Here is a 16,705-nt window from a genome sequence, read left to right on the forward strand (position 1 = left end):
GGGGGACCCTTCTCCTTTTGGAGAGGGTTTCAAGAAGACCAGCATCCTAGTGCACTTTTTTTGTGGCACTTGTCACTTTTTTAAGCGCACTCGGGTTTTGTACACGAATTCGGGCTTTCACAAAAAAAAAAAAAATCTGTTCTTATCAGTTTAATATCTGATACGTCCCCTATCTGGGGACCATATATTAAATGGATTTTTAGAACAGGGAGATGGAAAAAGAGCTTGCTCTGTCCACTCCACGCATTGACCTGGTATTGCAGTATCTCCAGGACCGGTGCACCCCTTCTTTAATGCAGTTTCTAAAATCAGAAAGAATTGAATTCAATGTTTTTTGTTCATTTTGCTTGTTTGTCGGATTTTGGGATGGACTCTTTGGCTTTGCTTTTCTTCTCCTCATTGGATTTTTCATGTTCAAAGTTGCAGAAGCCAGATTACAAGCTCATTTTGGTTCAACTTCAGCAACTGTGCATTGCATTGCCATGTAATGTGATGCAATGCTATCTTTCTAGCTCTCCCTTTTTACTTCCTTTTGGATAAACAGACATATTAGGCAAGCATTTTGGAGCTTTCACCTAAATAACTACAGGTGGTGAGATAAGCTGCACAATATAATTGACCTTTCAGTATATTGTTGCACACACACCATCTATTTAGCAAATGCCCTTGTTATCAACAGCAGCCTTTTAAACTCACCTGAGCTAACAGGTATGTGCGCTGGTTACTCTGCTGCGCTTAAAATTTCTTTTTTGGTTTGCTACAATGCCTTTTCTGAAACGTTGTCTCCTTCTGCTGGAACACTGACTTCTTTCATTTAATGCCTGCAGACTATAAAAGAGAACCCAACCCAAAAAGTTTGGTTGATTAGTCTGTGGCATTCTGTTAAACTGTTGCTTATGGCGGTCTCTGTGAGCTTCTCAGCGACATTCAGCCAGCCAGGTATCCTGCCTGCAGTAGATGGAATGTGGCAATGGAACGCTGGCTGCGCGTGTCATAATAGGCTCTGAGCCTTTATATACCTGTGCACAGCAGCAGCCACCTTCAGTCTGCTGCTGGACAGCCAGCAGCAGCAGCAGCAGGAGAGGTATGTAATCAGGAGCCCTCCTGCTAAGGGTAGACAGCTGCTCGTTCCACCCCACCCCCCGCCTTAATTGGTTCTCCTCCCTTCCAACGGTGTTGAGGCGGGTGGGAACAGCAGGGGGTGAAGGTGCTGTGTTTAAAGAGGTGGAGTTATGCAGATCTAAAACGCGTGGATTGCAGCAGCAGCAAGCCGAAAAGTGCAGGCATGTAAGGGATCTAGAGGTTGACAACATGTCTTCTTAACGGGAGTCCAGGAGCTCATCTCCACAAATGGACTTTTCAGGATCCTTGGGTGGCTCCGTAGTTTGAAACCAATTCTGGTTATCGCTTCTCGGCCTTTTGGCTAAGATCAAGTGTAGTATCTGTTCTTATCAGTTTAATATCTGATACGTCCCCTATCTGGGGACCATATATTAAATGGATTTTTAGAACAGGGAGATGGAAAAAGAGCTTGCTCTGTCCACTCCACGCATTGACCTGGTATTGCAGTATCTCCAGGACCGGTGCACCCCTTCTTTAATGCAGTTTCTAAAATCAGAAAGAATTGAATTCAATGTTTTTTGTTCATTTTGCTTGTTTGTCGGATTTTGGGATGGACTCTTTGGCTTTGCTTTTCTTCTCCTCATTGGATTTTTCATGTTCAAAGTTGCAGAAGCCAGATTACAAGCTCATTTTGGTTCAACTTCAGCAACTGTGCATTGCATTGCCATGTAATGTGATGCAATGCTATCTTTCTAGCTCTCCCTTTTTACTTCCTTTTGGATAAACAGACATATTAGGCAAGCATTTTGGAGCTTTCACCTAAATAACTACAGGTGGTGAGATAAGCTGCACAATATAATTGACCTTTCAGTATATTGTTGCACACACACCATCTATTTAGCAAATGCCCTTGTTATCAACAGCAGCCTTTTAAACTCACCTGAGCTAACAGGTATGTGCGCTGGTTACTCTGCTGCGCTTAAAATTTCTTTTTTGGTTTGCTACAATGCCTTTTCTGAAACGTTGTCTCCTTCTGCTGGAACACTGACTTCTTTCATTTAATGCCTGCAGACTATAAAAGAGAACCCAACCCAAAAAGTTTGGTTGATTAGTCTGTGGCATTCTGTTAAACTGTTGCTTATGGCGGTCTCTGTGAGCTTCTCAGCGACATTCAGCCAGCCAGGTATCCTGCCTGCAGTAGATGGAATGTGGCAATGGAACGCTGGCTGCGCATGTCATAATAGGCTCTGAGCCTTTATATACCTGTGCACAGCAGCAGCCACCTTCAGTCTGCTGCTGGACAGCCAGCAGCAGCAGCAGCAGGAGAGGTATGTAATCAGGAGCCCTCCTGCTAAGGGTAGACAGCTGCTCGTTCCACCCCACCCCCCGCCTTAATTGGTTCTCCTCCCTTCCAACAGTGTTGAGGCGGGTGGGAACAGCAGGGGGTGAAGGTGCTGTGTTTAAAGAGGTGGAGTTATGCAGATCTAAAACGCGTGGATTGCAGCAGCAGCAAGCCGAAAAGTGCAGGCATGTAAGGGATCTAGAGGTTGACAACATGTCTTCTTAACGGGAGTCCAGGAGCTCATCTCCACAAATGGACTTTTCAGGATCCTTGGGTGGCTCCGTAGTTTGAAACCAATTCTGGTTATCGCTTCTCGGCCTTTTGGCTAAGATCAAGTGTAGTATCTGTTCTTATCAGTTTAATATCTGATACGTCCCCTATCTGGGGACCATATATTAAATGGATTTTTAGAACAGGGAGATGGAAAAAGAGCTTGCTCTGTCCACTCCACGCATTGACCTGGTATTGCAGTATCTCCAGGACCGGTGCACCCCTTCTTTAATGCAGTTTCTAAAATCAGAAAGAATTGAATTCAATGTTTTTTGTTCATTTTGCTTGTTTGTCGGATTTTGGGATGGACTCTTTGGCTTTGCTTTTCTTTTCCTCATTGGATTTTTCATGTTCAAAGTTGCAGAAGCCAGATTACAAGCTCATTTTGGTTCAACTTCAGCAACTGTGCATTGCATTGCCATGTAATGTGATGCAATGCTATCTTTCTAGCTCTCCCTTTTTACTTCCTTTTGGATAAACAGACATATTAGGCAAGCATTTTGGAGCTTTCACCTAAATAACTACAGGTGGTGAGATAAGCTGCACAATATAATTGACCTTTCAGTATATTGTTGCACACACACCATCTATTTAGCAAATGCCCTTGTTATCAACAGCAGCCTTTTAAACTCACCTGAGCTAACAGGTATGTGCGCTGGTTACTCTGCTGCGCTTAAAATTTCTTTTTTGGTTTGCTACAATGCCTTTTCTGAAACGTTGTCTCCTTCTGCTGGAACACTGACTTCTTTCATTTAATGCCTGCAGACTATAAAAGAGAACCCAACCCAAAAAGTTTGGTTGATTAGTCTGTGGCATTCTGTTAAACTGTTGCTTATGGCGGTCTCTGTGAGCTTCTCAGCGACATTCAGCCAGCCAGGTATCCTGCCTGCAGTAGATGGAATGTGGCAATGGAACGCTGGCTGCGCGTGTCATAATAGGCTCTGAGCCTTTATATACCTGTGCACAGCAGCAGCCACCTTCAGTCTGCTGCTGGACAGCCAGCAGCAGCAGCAGCAGGAGAGGTATGTAATCAGGAGCCCTCCTGCTAAGGGTAGACAGCTGCTCGTTCCACCCCACCCCCCGCCTTAATTGGTTCTCCTCCCTTCCAACGGTGTTGAGGCGGGTGGGAACAGCAGGGGGTGAAGGTGCTGTGTTTAAAGAGGTGGAGTTATGCAGATCTAAAACGCGTGGATTGCAGCAGCAGCAAGCCGAAAAGTGCAGGCATGTAAGGGATCTAGAGGTTGACAACATGTCTTCTTAACGGGAGTCCAGGAGCTCATCTCCACAAATGGACTTTTCAGGATCCTTGGGTGGCTCCGTAGTTTGAAACCAATTCTGGTTATCGCTTCTCGGCCTTTTGGCTAAGATCAAGTGCAGTGATCTAGCGGTTTTTGCCTTGGTCTTGGCTGGGAGGCGCTTGGGGTACCCGACTCCTTGGCCTGGGGGGATCGCTACACTTATCGGTGGAGCTAAACCCCCCTGCTGCTATTAGGGAGTCGGATTAGTCCCTGGGCAACGAGAGGCGATCACCTTGTCACCACACATAGCTGTGGGGGGCAACTGTCGCCACACATAGCTGTGGTGGCAACATTTGGAGGATTAAAAGGAAAAAACGGAAGGAAAACGGATCGTTGAGATGGAGTTTTGGAAAAAGAAGAGATGCTTACGTTTTTTTGTGAAACGGGAGACGGAAGAAACTTTTTTGGAAGAAAAATGGATTCTGGAAATTTTGAGGAAATATGAAGTTTTGGAGAAGGATATCTACTGTATGCAAGAAATAAAGCAAGGTAAAGTTTGTGATGTGATTCTAGTTTCTGAGGAAAAGTGCATTCATTTTTTCAAAGGCTGGAGTGAAGAGGATTCTGGGAAAATTGGAGTAAGTGCATCATTCATGGGGAAACCGAAGAGTGTGATAATTTACATGGACAATCCGTTTGTGGAAATAGAGGAGATAATGGTTTTTTTGGAATCTAAATGTAAGATGGTAAAGTTTCAGAAATTATACAGGAACAAAGTTGGTATTTGGAACGGAAAGAGACGTTTTTTGGTGTGGACAACAGGAGAAGAAAATTTGCATAATGGGAGGATTATGTTAAACGGGAGTTCTGGGTATTGTTACATGGAAAGCAGCAAAGGAACTTTTGAAAAGAACTTTGGAGGACAAAAGGAAGATATTGGTGATAAAATGAAGAAGGAAGTTGATGCGATAATTATAGAGGAGAATAAGCAGGGAAAAGAAGTTGAAAGTTTAAAGGTGAAATTGAAGAAAAAGGTAACGGTACAGGAAAATTGTGGATCAAGGAAAGTATCTGGTGAAAAGAAAGAAGTAAAAGAGGAAAAGGGTAAAGTGTTGGAGAAGGTGGTGACTTTCAGAGATGATGAGGAAGAGTATGATTGGGAACAGATGCGGTTAGAGCATGAGGAGGAAGAAAAGAAGTTAAGGGGTTTTGTTGGGAGGAAAGTAAAAGAGAAAAAGGGGATATTTAGTTTGGGAAACCGGGTGAAGTAATGTCAGTTGTGATTTGTTTGGAAACTGTTGAAACTGCAAAGGAATTGTTATGTTTAACTTTATATATATTAATTCAAATTAAAAAATATAAATATAATATCTAAACACGATGATGGAACTAAAATCTTGAGTTTGGTGATATATGATTTAAGATTATAAAACTTAATTTCTGAGTGTTTGGAACAAAAAAAAAAAAAAAAAAAAAAAAAATCTGTTCTTATCAGTTTAATATCTGATACGTCCCCTATCTGGGGACCATATATTAAATGGATTATTAGAACAGGGAGATGGAAAAAGAGCTTGCTCTGTCCACTCCACGCATTGACCTGGTATTGCAGTATCTCCAGGACCGGTGCACCCCTTCTTTAATGCAGTTTCTAAAATCAGAAAGAATTGAATTCAATGTTTTTTGTTCATTTTGCTTGTTTGTCGGATTTTGGGATGGACTCTTTGGCTTTGCTTTTCTTCTCCTCATTGGATTTTTCATGTTCAAAGTTGCAGAAGCCAGATTACAAGCTCATTTTGGTTCAACTTCAGCAACTGTGCATTGCATTGCCATGTAATGTGATGCAATGCTATCTTTCTAGCTCTCCCTTTTTACTTCCTTTTGGATAAACAGACATATTAGGCAAGCATTTTGGAGCTTTCACCTAAATAACTACAGGTGGTGAGATAAGCTGCACAATATAATTGACCTTTCAGTATATTGTTGCACACACACCATCTATTTAGCAAATGCCCTTGTTATCAACAGCAGCCTTTTAAACTCACCTGAGCTAACAGGTATGTGCGCTGGTTACTCTGCTGCGCTTAAAATTTCTTTTTTGGTTTGCTACAATGCCTTTTCTGAAACGTTGTCTCCTTCTGCTGGAACACTGACTTCTTTCATTTAATGCCTGCAGACTATAAAAGAGAACCCAACCCAAAAAGTTTGGTTGATTAGTCTGTGGCATTCTGTTAAACTGTTGCTTATGGCGGTCTCTGTGAGCTTCTCAGCGACATTCAGCCAGCCAGGTATCCTGCCTGCAGTAGATGGAATGTGGCAATGGAACGCTGGCTGCGCGTGTCATAATAGGCTCTGAGCCTTTATATACCTGTGCACAGCAGCAGCCACCTTCAGTCTGCTGCTGGACAGCCAGCAGCAGCAGCAGCAGGAGAGGTATGTAATCAGGAGCCCTCCTGCTAAGGGTAGACAGCTGCTCGTTCCACCCCACCCCCCGCCTTAATTGGTTCTCCTCCCTTCCAACGGTGTTGAGGCGGGTGGGAACAGCAGGGGGTGAAGGTGCTGTGTTTAAAGAGGTGGAGTTATGCAGATCTAAAACGCGTGGATTGCAGCAGCAGCAAGCCGAAAAGTGCAGGCATGTAAGGGATCTAGAGGTTGACAACATGTCTTCTTAACGGGAGTCCAGGAGCTCATCTCCACAAATGGACTTTTCAGGATCCTTGGGTGGCTCCGTAGTTTGAAACCAATTCTGGTTATCGCTTCTCGGCCTTTTGGCTAAGATCAAGTGTAGTATCTGTTCTTATCAGTTTAATATCTGATACGTCCCCTATCTGGGGACCATATATTAAATGGATTTTTAGAACAGGGAGATGGAAAAAGAGCTTGCTCTGTCCACTCCACGCATTGACCTGGTATTGCAGTATCTCCAGGACCGGTGCACCCCTTCTTTAATGCAGTTTCTAAAATCAGAAAGAATTGAATTCAATGTTTTTTGTTCATTTTGCTTGTTTGTCGGATTTTGGGATGGACTCTTTGGCTTTGCTTTTCTTCTCCTCATTGGATTTTTCATGTTCAAAGTTGCAGAAGCCAGATTACAAGCTCATTTTGGTTCAACTTCAGCAACTGTGCATTGCATTGCCATGTAATGTGATGCAATGCTATCTTTCTAGCTCTCCCTTTTTACTTCCTTTTGGATAAACAGACATATTAGGCAAGCATTTTGGAGCTTTCACCTAAATAACTACAGGTGGTGAGATAAGCTGCACAATATAATTGACCTTTCAGTATATTGTTGCACACACACCATCTATTTAGCAAATGCCCTTGTTATCAACAGCAGCCTTTTAAACTCACCTGAGCTAACAGGTATGTGCGCTGGTTACTCTGCTGCGCTTAAAATTTCTTTTTTGGTTTGCTACAATGCCTTTTCTGAAACGTTGTCTCCTTCTGCTGGAACACTGACTTCTTTCATTTAATGCCTGCAGACTATAAAAGAGAACCCAACCCAAAAAGTTTGGTTGATTAGTCTGTGGCATTCTGTTAAACTGTTGCTTATGGCGGTCTCTGTGAGCTTCTCAGCGACATTCAGCCAGCCAGGTATCCTGCCTGCAGTAGATGGAATGTGGCAATGGAACGCTGGCTGCGCGTGTCATAATAGGCTCTGAGCCTTTATATACCTGTGCACAGCAGCAGCCACCTTCAGTCTGCTGCTGGACAGCCAGCAGCAGCAGCAGCAGGAGAGGTATGTAATCAGGAGCCCTCCTGCTAAGGGTAGACAGCTGCTCGTTCCACCCCACCCCCCGCCTTAATTGGTTCTCCTCCCTTCCAACGGTGTTGAGGCGGGTGGGAACAGCAGGGGGTGAAGGTGCTGTGTTTAAAGAGGTGGAGTTATGCAGATCTAAAACGCGTGGATTGCAGCAGCAGCAAGCCGAAAAGTGCAGGCATGTAAGGGATCTAGAGGTTGACAACATGTCTTCTTAACGGGAGTCCAGGAGCTCATCTCCACAAATGGACTTTTCAGGATCCTTGGGTGGCTCCGTAGTTTGAAACCAATTCTGGTTATCGCTTCTCGGCCTTTTGGCTAAGATCAAGTGTAGTATCTGTTCTTATCAGTTTAATATCTGATACGTCCCCTATCTGGGGACCATATATTAAATGGATTTTTAGAACAGGGAGATGGAAAAAGAGCTTGCTCTGTCCACTCCACGCATTGACCTGGTATTGCAGTATCTCCAGGACCGGTGCACCCCTTCTTTAATGCAGTTTCTAAAATCAGAAAGAATTGAATTCAATGTTTTTTGTTCATTTTGCTTGTTTGTCGGATTTTGGGATGGACTCTTTGGCTTTGCTTTTCTTCTCCTCATTGGATTTTTCATGTTCAAAGTTGCAGAAGCCAGATTACAAGCTCATTTTGGTTCAACTTCAGCAACTGTGCATTGCATTGCCATGTAATGTGATGCAATGCTATCTTTCTAGCTCTCCCTTTTTACTTCCTTTTGGATAAACAGACATATTAGGCAAGCATTTTGGAGCTTTCACCTAAATAACTACAGGTGGTGAGATAAGCTGCACAATATAATTGACCTTTCAGTATATTGTTGCACACACACCATCTATTTAGCAAATGCCCTTGTTATCAACAGCAGCCTTTTAAACTCACCTGAGCTAACAGGTATGTGCGCTGGTTACTCTGCTGCGCTTAAAATTTCTTTTTTGGTTTGCTACAATGCCTTTTCTGAAACGTTGTCTCCTTCTGCTGGAACACTGACTTCTTTCATTTAATGCCTGCAGACTATAAAAGAGAACCCAACCCAAAAAGTTTGGTTGATTAGTCTGTGGCATTCTGTTAAACTGTTGCTTATGGCGGTCTCTGTGAGCTTCTCAGCGACATTCAGCCAGCCAGGTATCCTGCCTGCAGTAGATGGAATGTGGCAATGGAACGCTGGCTGCGCGTGTCATAATAGGCTCTGAGCCTTTATATACCTGTGCACAGCAGCAGCCACCTTCAGTCTGCTGCTGGACAGCCAGCAGCAGCAGCAGCAGGAGAGGTATGTAATCAGGAGCCCTCCTGCTAAGGGTAGACAGCTGCTCGTTCCACCCCACCCCCCGCCTTAATTGGTTCTCCTCCCTTCCAACGGTGTTGAGGCGGGTGGGAACAGCAGGGGGTGAAGGTGCTGTGTTTAAAGAGGTGGAGTTATGCAGATCTAAAACGCGTGGATTGCAGCAGCAGCAAGCCGAAAAGTGCAGGCATGTAAGGGATCTAGAGGTTGACAACATGTCTTCTTAACGGGAGTCCAGGAGCTCATCTCCACAAATGGACTTTTCAGGATCCTTGGGTGGCTCCGTAGTTTGAAACCAATTCTGGTTATCGCTTCTCGGCCTTTTGGCTAAGATCAAGTGTAGTATCTGTTCTTATCAGTTTAATATCTGATACGTCCCCTATCTGGGGACCATATATTAAATGGATTTTTAGAACAGGGAGATGGAAAAAGAGCTTGCTCTGTCCACTCCACGCATTGACCTGGTATTGCAGTATCTCCAGGACCGGTGCACCCCTTCTTTAATGCAGTTTCTAAAATCAGAAAGAATTGAATTCAATGTTTTTTGTTCATTTTGCTTGTTTGTCTGATTTTGGGATGGACTCTTTGGCTTTGCTTTTCTTCTCCTCATTGGATTTTTCATGTTCAAAGTTGCAGAAGCCAGATTACAAGCTCATTTTGGTTCAACTTCAGCAACTGTGCATTGCATTGCCATGTAATGTGATGCAATGCTATCTTTCTAGCTCTCCCTTTTTACTTCCTTTTGGATAAACAGACATATTAGGCAAGCATTTTGGAGCTTTCACCTAAATAACTACAGGTGGTGAGATAAGCTGCACAATATAATTGACCTTTCAGTATATTGTTGCACACACACCATCTATTTAGCAAATGCCCTTGTTATCAACAGCAGCCTTTTAAACTCACCTGAGCTAACAGGTATGTGCGCTGGTTACTCTGCTGCGCTTAAAATTTCTTTTTTGGTTTGCTACAATGCCTCTTCTGAAACGTTGTCTCCTTCTGCTGGAACACTGACTTCTTTCATTTAATGCCTGCAGACTATAAAAGAGAACCCAACCCAAAAAGTTTGGTTGATTAGTCTGTGGCATTCTGTTAAACTGTTGCTTATGGCGGTCTCTGTGAGCTTCTCAGCGACATTCAGCCAGCCAGGTATCCTGCCTGCAGTAGATGGAATGTGGCAATGGAACGCTGGCTGCGCGTGTCATAATAGGCTCTGAGCCTTTATATACCTGTGCACAGCAGCAGCCACCTTCAGTCTGCTGCTGGACAGCCAGCAGCAGCAGCAGCAGGAGAGGTATGTAATCAGGAGCCCTCCTGCTAAGGGTAGACAGCTGCTCGTTCCACCCCACCCCCCGCCTTAATTGGTTCTCCTCCCTTCCAACGGTGTTGAGGCGGGTGGGAACAGCAGGGGGTGAAGGTGCTGTGTTTAAAGAGGTGGAGTTATGCAGATCTAAAACGCGTGGATTGCAGCAGCAGCAAGCCGAAAAGTGCAGGCATGTAAGGGATCTAGAGGTTGACAACATGTCTTCTTAACGGGAGTCCAGGAGCTCATCTCCACAAATGGACTTTTCAGGATCCTTGGGTGGCTCCGTAGTTTGAAACCAATTCTGGTTATCGCTTCTCGGCCTTTTGGCTAAGATCAAGTGTAGTATCTTTTGAAAAGGCGGTTTTGGATGTTGGCCGCCCTAGTAGATTGATACATTATGCACACTGGGGTTTAGGCGCTTGTTAGTACGCCAGGTGGCTAATATAGTCATCTGGTGGAAAGCATGGCCCCCCAGGATCGACGCCATTGGGCCGGGGAAGATCGAAAGCCCGAAGTGTGAAGTGCCCCAGGAGTGGTGACCCTGGGGTGCCTTAACTCACTGGGATTGGGAACCCCACTTGAGTTTATGGCACATTTGCACAAGCACTTCAAATTTTCTTTCTTCGCACACACCCTTATTCCGGGCCTTCTGGCCTTAGGATGGGGAATTTTTCAATTCCCGGTCGAAGGTCCGGGCAGTATTATACTGTGAAACCTTCACTATTTATTTAATTTCTTTGTCACTGTGTGTCCACTTATTCACGTGTGTCACGTCCTACTAGGATTTTGTTGGGATGCGGTTCCCTTACGGGTTCCTCTCTTGGCAGGTCTAGGGGGGGAGTGTGTGGCCATCAGGTTCCGCTCCCCCCTGAACCCCCCTGGCTCTCCTCTTTCGGGAGGAGAGCGTTGTTGGCTCCCCTCTTCCGGGAGGGGAGCACAGTCTTTGGCTCCCAGTGCCTTGCTCGGGTGAGAACTCGGGCAGGTGCTGGGGGTAAGATTGGGTCGCCTCTGGCTTCGGCTGGAGGTGGCTTTTTGTCCCTGTTCCTCGCTGTGGCCTTTTGGCTCGGAGGGACGGGGAATGGTTTGGGGGACCCTTCTCCTTTTGGAGAGGGTTTCAAGAAGACCAGCATCCTAGTGCACTTTTTTTGTGGCACTTGTCACTTTTTTAAGCGCACTCGGGTTTTGTACACGAATTCGGGCTAAAAAAAAAAAAAAGAAAAAAAAAAAAAAAAAAATCTGTTCTTATCAGTTTAATATCTGATACGTCCCCTATCTGGGGACCATATATTAAATGGATTTTTAGAACAGGGAGATGGAAAAAGAGCTTGCTCTGTCCACTCCACGCATTGACCTGGTATTGCAGTATCTCCAGGACCGGTGCACCCCTTCTTTAATGCAGTTTCTAAAATCAGAAAGAATTGAATTCAATGTTTTTTGTTCATTTTGCTTGTTTGTCGGATTTTGGGATGGACTCTTTGGCTTTGCTTTTCTTCTCCTCATTGGATTTTTCATGTTCAAAGTTGCAGAAGCCAGATTACAAGCTCATTTTGGTTCAACTTCAGCAACTGTGCATTGCATTGCCATGTAATGTGATGCAATGCTATCTTTCTAGCTCTCCCTTTTTACTTCCTTTTGGATAAACAGACATATTAGGCAAGCATTTTGGAGCTTTCACCTAAATAACTACAGGTGGTGAGATAAGCTGCACAATATAATTGACCTTTCAGTATATTGTTGCACACACACCATCTATTTAGCAAATGCCCTTGTTATCAACAGCAGCCTTTTAAACTCACCTGAGCTAACAGGTATGTGCGCTGGTTACTCTGCTGCGCTTAAAATTTCTTTTTTGGTTTGCTACAATGCCTTTTCTGAAACGTTGTCTCCTTCTGCTGGAACACTGACTTCTTTCATTTAATGCCTGCAGACTATAAAAGAGAACCCAACCCAAAAAGTTTGGTTGATTAGTCTGTGGCATTCTGTTAAACTGTTGCTTATGGCGGTCTCTGTGAGCTTCTCAGCGACATTCAGCCAGCCAGGTATCCTGCCTGCAGTAGATGGAATGTGGCAATGGAACGCTGGCTGCGCGTGTCATAATAGGCTCTGAGCCTTTATATACCTGTGCACAGCAGCAGCCACCTTCAGTCTGCTGCTGGACAGCCAGCAGCAGCAGCAGCAGGAGAGGTATGTAATCAGGAGCCCTCCTGCTAAGGGTAGACAGCTGCTCGTTCCACCCCACCCCCCGTCTTAATTGGTTCTCCTCCCTTCCAACGGTGTTGAGGCGGGTGGGAACAGCAGGGGGTGAAGGTGCTGTGTTTAAAGAGGTGGAGTTATGCAGATCTAAAACGCGTGGATTGCAGCAGCAGCAAGCCGAAAAGTGCAGGCATGTAAGGGATCTAGAGGTTGACAACATGTCTTCTTAACGGGAGTCCAGGAGCTCATCTCCACAAATGGACTTTTCAGGATCCTTGGGTGGCTCCGTAGTTTGAAACCAATTCTGGTTATCGCTTCTCGGCCTTTTGGCTAAGATCAAGTGTAGTATCTGTTCTTATCAGTTTAATATCTGATACGTCCCCTATCTGGGGACCATATATTAAATGGATTTTTAGAACAGGGAGATGGAAAAAGAGCTTGCTCTGTCCACTCCACGCATTGACCTGGTATTGCAGTATCTCCAGGACCGGTGCACCCCTTCTTTAATGCAGTTTCTAAAATCAGAAAGAATTGAATTCAATGTTTTTTGTTCATTTTGCTTGTTTGTCGGATTTTGGGATGGACTCTTTGGCTTTGCTTTTCTTCTCCTCATTGGATTTTTCATGTTCAAAGTTGCAGAAGCCAGATTACAAGCTCATTTTGGTTCAACTTCAGCAACTGTGCATTGCATTGCCATGTAATGTGATGCAATGCTATCTTTCTAGCTCTCCCTTTTTACTTCCTTTTGGATAAACAGACATATTAGGCAAGCATTTTGGAGCTTTCACCTAAATAACTACAGGTGGTGAGATAAGCTGCACAATATAATTGACCTTTCAGTATATTGTTGCACACACACCATCTATTTAGCAAATGCCCTTGTTATCAACAGCAGCCTTTTAAACTCACCTGAGCTAACAGGTATGTGCGCTGGTTACTCTGCTGCGCTTAAAATTTCTTTTTTGGTTTGCTACAATGCCTTTTCTGAAACGTTGTCTCCTTCTGCTGGAACACTGACTTCTTTCATTTAATGCCTGCAGACTATAAAAGAGAACCCAACCCAAAAAGTTTGGTTGATTAGTCTGTGGCATTCTGTTAATCTGTTGCTTATGGCGGTCTCTGTGAGCTTCTCAGCGACATTCAGCCAGCCAGGTATCCTGCCTGCAGTAGATGGAATGTGGCAATGGAACGCTGGCTGCGCGTGTCATAATAGGCTCTGAGCCTTTATATACCTGTGCACAGCAGCAGCCACCTTCAGTCTGCTGCTGGACAGCCAGCAGCAGCAGCAGGAGAGGTATGTAATCAGGAGCCCTCCTGCTAAGGGTAGACAGCTGCTCGTTCCACCCCACCCCCCGCCTTAATTGGTTCTCCTCCCTTCCAACGGTGTTGAGGCGGGTGGGAACAGCAGGGGGTGAAGGTGCTGTGTTTAAAGAGGTGGAGTTATGCAGATCTCAAACGCGTGGATTGCAGCAGCAGCAAGCCGAAAAGTGCAGGCATGTAAGGGATCTAGAGGTTGACAACATGTCTTCTTAACGGGAGTCCAGGAGCTCATCTCCACAAATGGACTTTTCAGGATCCTTGGGTGGCTCCGTAGTTTGAAACCAATTCTGGTTATCGCTTCTCGGCCTTTTGGCTAAGATCAAGTGTAGTATCTGTTCTTATCAGTTTAATATCTGATACGTCCCCTATCTGGGGACCATATATTAAATGGATTTTTAGAACAGGGAGATGGAAAAAGAGCTTGCTCTGTCCACTCCACGCATTGACCTGGTATTGCAGTATCTCCAGGACCGGTGCACCCCTTCTTTAATGCAGTTTCTAAAATCAGAAAGAATTGAATTCAATGTTTTTTGTTCATTTTGCTTGTTTGTCTGATTTTGGGATGGACTCTTTGGCTTTGCTTTTCTTCTCCTCATTGGATTTTTCATGTTCAAAGTTGCAGAAGCCAGATTACAAGCTCATTTTGGTTCAACTTCAGCAACTGTGCATTGCATTGCCATGTAATGTGATGCAATGCTATCTTTCTAGCTCTCCCTTTTTACATCCTTTTGGATAAACAGACATATTAGGCAAGCATTTTGGAGCTTTCACCTAAATAACTACAGGTGGTGAGATAAGCTGCACAATATAATTGACCTTTCAGTATATTGTTGCACACACACCATCTATTTAGCAAATGCCCTTGTTATCAACAGCAGCCTTTTAAACTCACCTGAGCTAACAGGTATGTGCGCTGGTTACTCTGCTGCGCTTAAAATTTCTTTTTTGGTTTGCTACAATGCCTTTTCTGAAACGTTGTCTCCTTCTGCTGGAACACTGACTTCTTTCATTTAATGCCTGCAGACTATAAAAGAGAACCCAACCCAAAAAGTTTGGTTGATTAGTCTGTGGCATTCTGTTAAACTGTTGCTTATGGCGGTCTCTGTGAGCTTCTCAGCGACATTCAGCCAGCCAGGTATCCTGCCTGCAGTAGATGGAATGTGGCAATGGAACGCTGGCTGCGCGTGTCATAATAGGCTCTGAGCCTTTATATACCTGTGCACAGCAGCAGCCACCTTCAGTCTGCTGCTGGACAGCCAGCAGCAGCAGCAGCAGGAGAGGTATGTAATCAGGAGCCCTCCTGCTAAGGGTAGACAGCTGCTCGTTCCACCCCACCCCCCGCCTTAATTGGTTCTCCTCCCTTCCAACGGTGTTGAGGCGGGTGGGAACAGCAGGGGGTGAAGGTGCTGTGTTTAAAGAGGTGGAGTTATGCAGATCTAAAACGCGTGGATTGCAGCAGCAGCAAGCCGAAAAGTGCAGGCATGTAAGGGATCTAGAGGTTGACAAGATATCTTCTTAACGGGAGTCCAGGAGCTCATCTCCACAAATGGACTTTTCAGGATCCTTGGGTGGCTCCGTAGTTTGAAACCAATTCTGGTTATCGCTTCTCGGCCTTTTGGCTCAGATCTGTAATGGGTCTAGTCATTTGGCTGTCTGTGCGTTAACTCTTGGCCCTGTGGCATCGCCATTTTATGGCTTAAGCCACTTGCTGCTATAAGGAGTTGGCCAGTAGACACGACTAGCGATAATGGGACGCATTCGATACGCTGGGCCCGGTGAGGCTCGAGTGAAGTTTGGAATCCAGATTGATGTGGAAGAAGGCAAAGAAGGAATCTTTACCCTCAGCTTCGTGGTGAAGGAGATTTTGTTTGGACTCCTTGAAGTGAAGAAGGAAGAAATCTTGTGCCTCCAGCAATTCAAAAGCAAGTATAATCTTGTATTTACTTCTATGGCTGTTTGCAACAATTTCTATGATTGTTTGAAAAAGAATCTGGACAATCAATATTTGGATGGGCTGACTTTTGTCATCTTGTATTGCTCCAAAGAGGTACCTCTGACTGTTTTCATGTACAACCCACATGTGGACTTGGCTTTGATTTATGCCTTTCTAAATAGGCACTGCTATATTACCAAGGTGGCAGTAAAAGTCATGAATGAGGAGGAACTATGGACCGGTAAATATCGTTTCATGGTCAAGTTCCGGGAAAGTCCTGATGAACCAGGGGGTATACATTATCCTCCATCAAATTTTTCCATTGGGAGTGAGCGGGGTTACCTGTTCTTCCCCAATGCGCCCAGGTTTTGTCGTCATTGTAGGAGGTATGGCCATACTCAGGAAGCATGCGACATCAGACAGATTATTTGCAGGAAGTGCAATGAGGTGGGTCATTCTTCCAATAATTGCAAAAATGAAATAGTCTGTAACCTCTGCGGAGAGAAGGGGCATGCCTTCAGAGACTGTATATTCCATCCTGGTTCATATGCGGGGGCAGCGGGAAGGGGAAGGAGAAGAAATGAATCTCCTGCACCCACAGCTACAACTCCGACTGCTCCAACTCCGACTGCTCCGATATCTACTCTGGCTTTCCTGGATGAGGAGGAGGCTCGGGTTGCTTTTCCAGAACTGGTTCGTGTGAATGTAAGAGGAAATATGGAGCTGGCACCTGAGCCACCGGTGCAGAGGGCCGCGTCTGTGGCTTCAGATGTCAGTGAGTCTGAGACGATAACTGATGATCGTATAGGCATGGAAGTGGCCACGGTGGAGGATCTGGAGGCTGAAATTCCAGACATGATGGTTACAATGCAGGGGGAAGAGGAGTCTGATCTGACCAGAACACCGCATGTGGCCTGGAGCGATGTCGTTTCTGACCTTGAGGAGGAGGGAGGTCAGGGGGACTTTGACCCCCAGCGGCGGGATTAT

General features: G+C 44.9%; 7 non-coding genes and 4 pseudogenes across 7 annotated transcripts; all 11 read left to right on the forward strand.

The window, feature by feature from the left end:
* The first annotated feature begins 108 nt into the window (after positions 1 to 108).
* Positions 109 to 288, forward strand: LOC141197570 (U2 spliceosomal RNA; annotated as a pseudogene).
* A 1,115-nt stretch (positions 289 to 1,403) lies between these two features.
* LOC141197401 (U2 spliceosomal RNA) lies at positions 1,404 to 1,594 on the forward strand. Its single transcript, XR_012269658.1, has one exon. It is a non-coding gene; the product is annotated as a U2 spliceosomal RNA (small nuclear RNA).
* A 1,115-nt stretch (positions 1,595 to 2,709) lies between these two features.
* LOC141197402 (U2 spliceosomal RNA) lies at positions 2,710 to 2,900 on the forward strand. The gene has a single exon (XR_012269659.1). It is a non-coding gene; the product is annotated as a U2 spliceosomal RNA (small nuclear RNA).
* Positions 2,901 to 5,343: 2,443 nt separating this feature from the next.
* On the forward strand, positions 5,344 to 5,546 carry LOC141197581 (U2 spliceosomal RNA; annotated as a pseudogene).
* A 1,115-nt stretch (positions 5,547 to 6,661) lies between these two features.
* LOC141197403 (U2 spliceosomal RNA) lies at positions 6,662 to 6,852 on the forward strand. The gene has a single exon (XR_012269660.1). It is a non-coding gene; the product is annotated as a U2 spliceosomal RNA (small nuclear RNA).
* A 1,115-nt stretch (positions 6,853 to 7,967) lies between these two features.
* Positions 7,968 to 8,158, forward strand: LOC141197404 (U2 spliceosomal RNA). The gene has a single exon (XR_012269661.1). It is a non-coding gene; the product is annotated as a U2 spliceosomal RNA (small nuclear RNA).
* Positions 8,159 to 9,273: 1,115 nt separating this feature from the next.
* On the forward strand, positions 9,274 to 9,464 carry LOC141197406 (U2 spliceosomal RNA). The gene has a single exon (XR_012269663.1). It is a non-coding gene; the product is annotated as a U2 spliceosomal RNA (small nuclear RNA).
* A 1,115-nt stretch (positions 9,465 to 10,579) lies between these two features.
* On the forward strand, positions 10,580 to 10,671 carry LOC141197593 (U2 spliceosomal RNA; annotated as a pseudogene).
* Positions 10,672 to 11,431: 760 nt separating this feature from the next.
* Positions 11,432 to 11,660, forward strand: LOC141197576 (U2 spliceosomal RNA; annotated as a pseudogene).
* Positions 11,661 to 12,775: 1,115 nt separating this feature from the next.
* Positions 12,776 to 12,966, forward strand: LOC141197407 (U2 spliceosomal RNA). Its single transcript, XR_012269664.1, has one exon. It is a non-coding gene; the product is annotated as a U2 spliceosomal RNA (small nuclear RNA).
* A 1,112-nt stretch (positions 12,967 to 14,078) lies between these two features.
* LOC141197408 (U2 spliceosomal RNA) lies at positions 14,079 to 14,269 on the forward strand. Its single transcript, XR_012269665.1, has one exon. It is a non-coding gene; the product is annotated as a U2 spliceosomal RNA (small nuclear RNA).
* Positions 14,270 to 16,705: the final 2,436 nt, after the last annotated feature.

Source organism: Phyllobates terribilis, unplaced genomic scaffold, assembly GCF_046119375.1.
Source record: "Phyllobates terribilis strain yellow unplaced genomic scaffold, ASM4611937v1 Scaffold_84__1_contigs__length_6523798, whole genome shotgun sequence".
In the NCBI taxonomy this organism is placed as follows: domain Eukaryota; kingdom Metazoa; phylum Chordata; class Amphibia; order Anura; family Dendrobatidae; genus Phyllobates; species Phyllobates terribilis.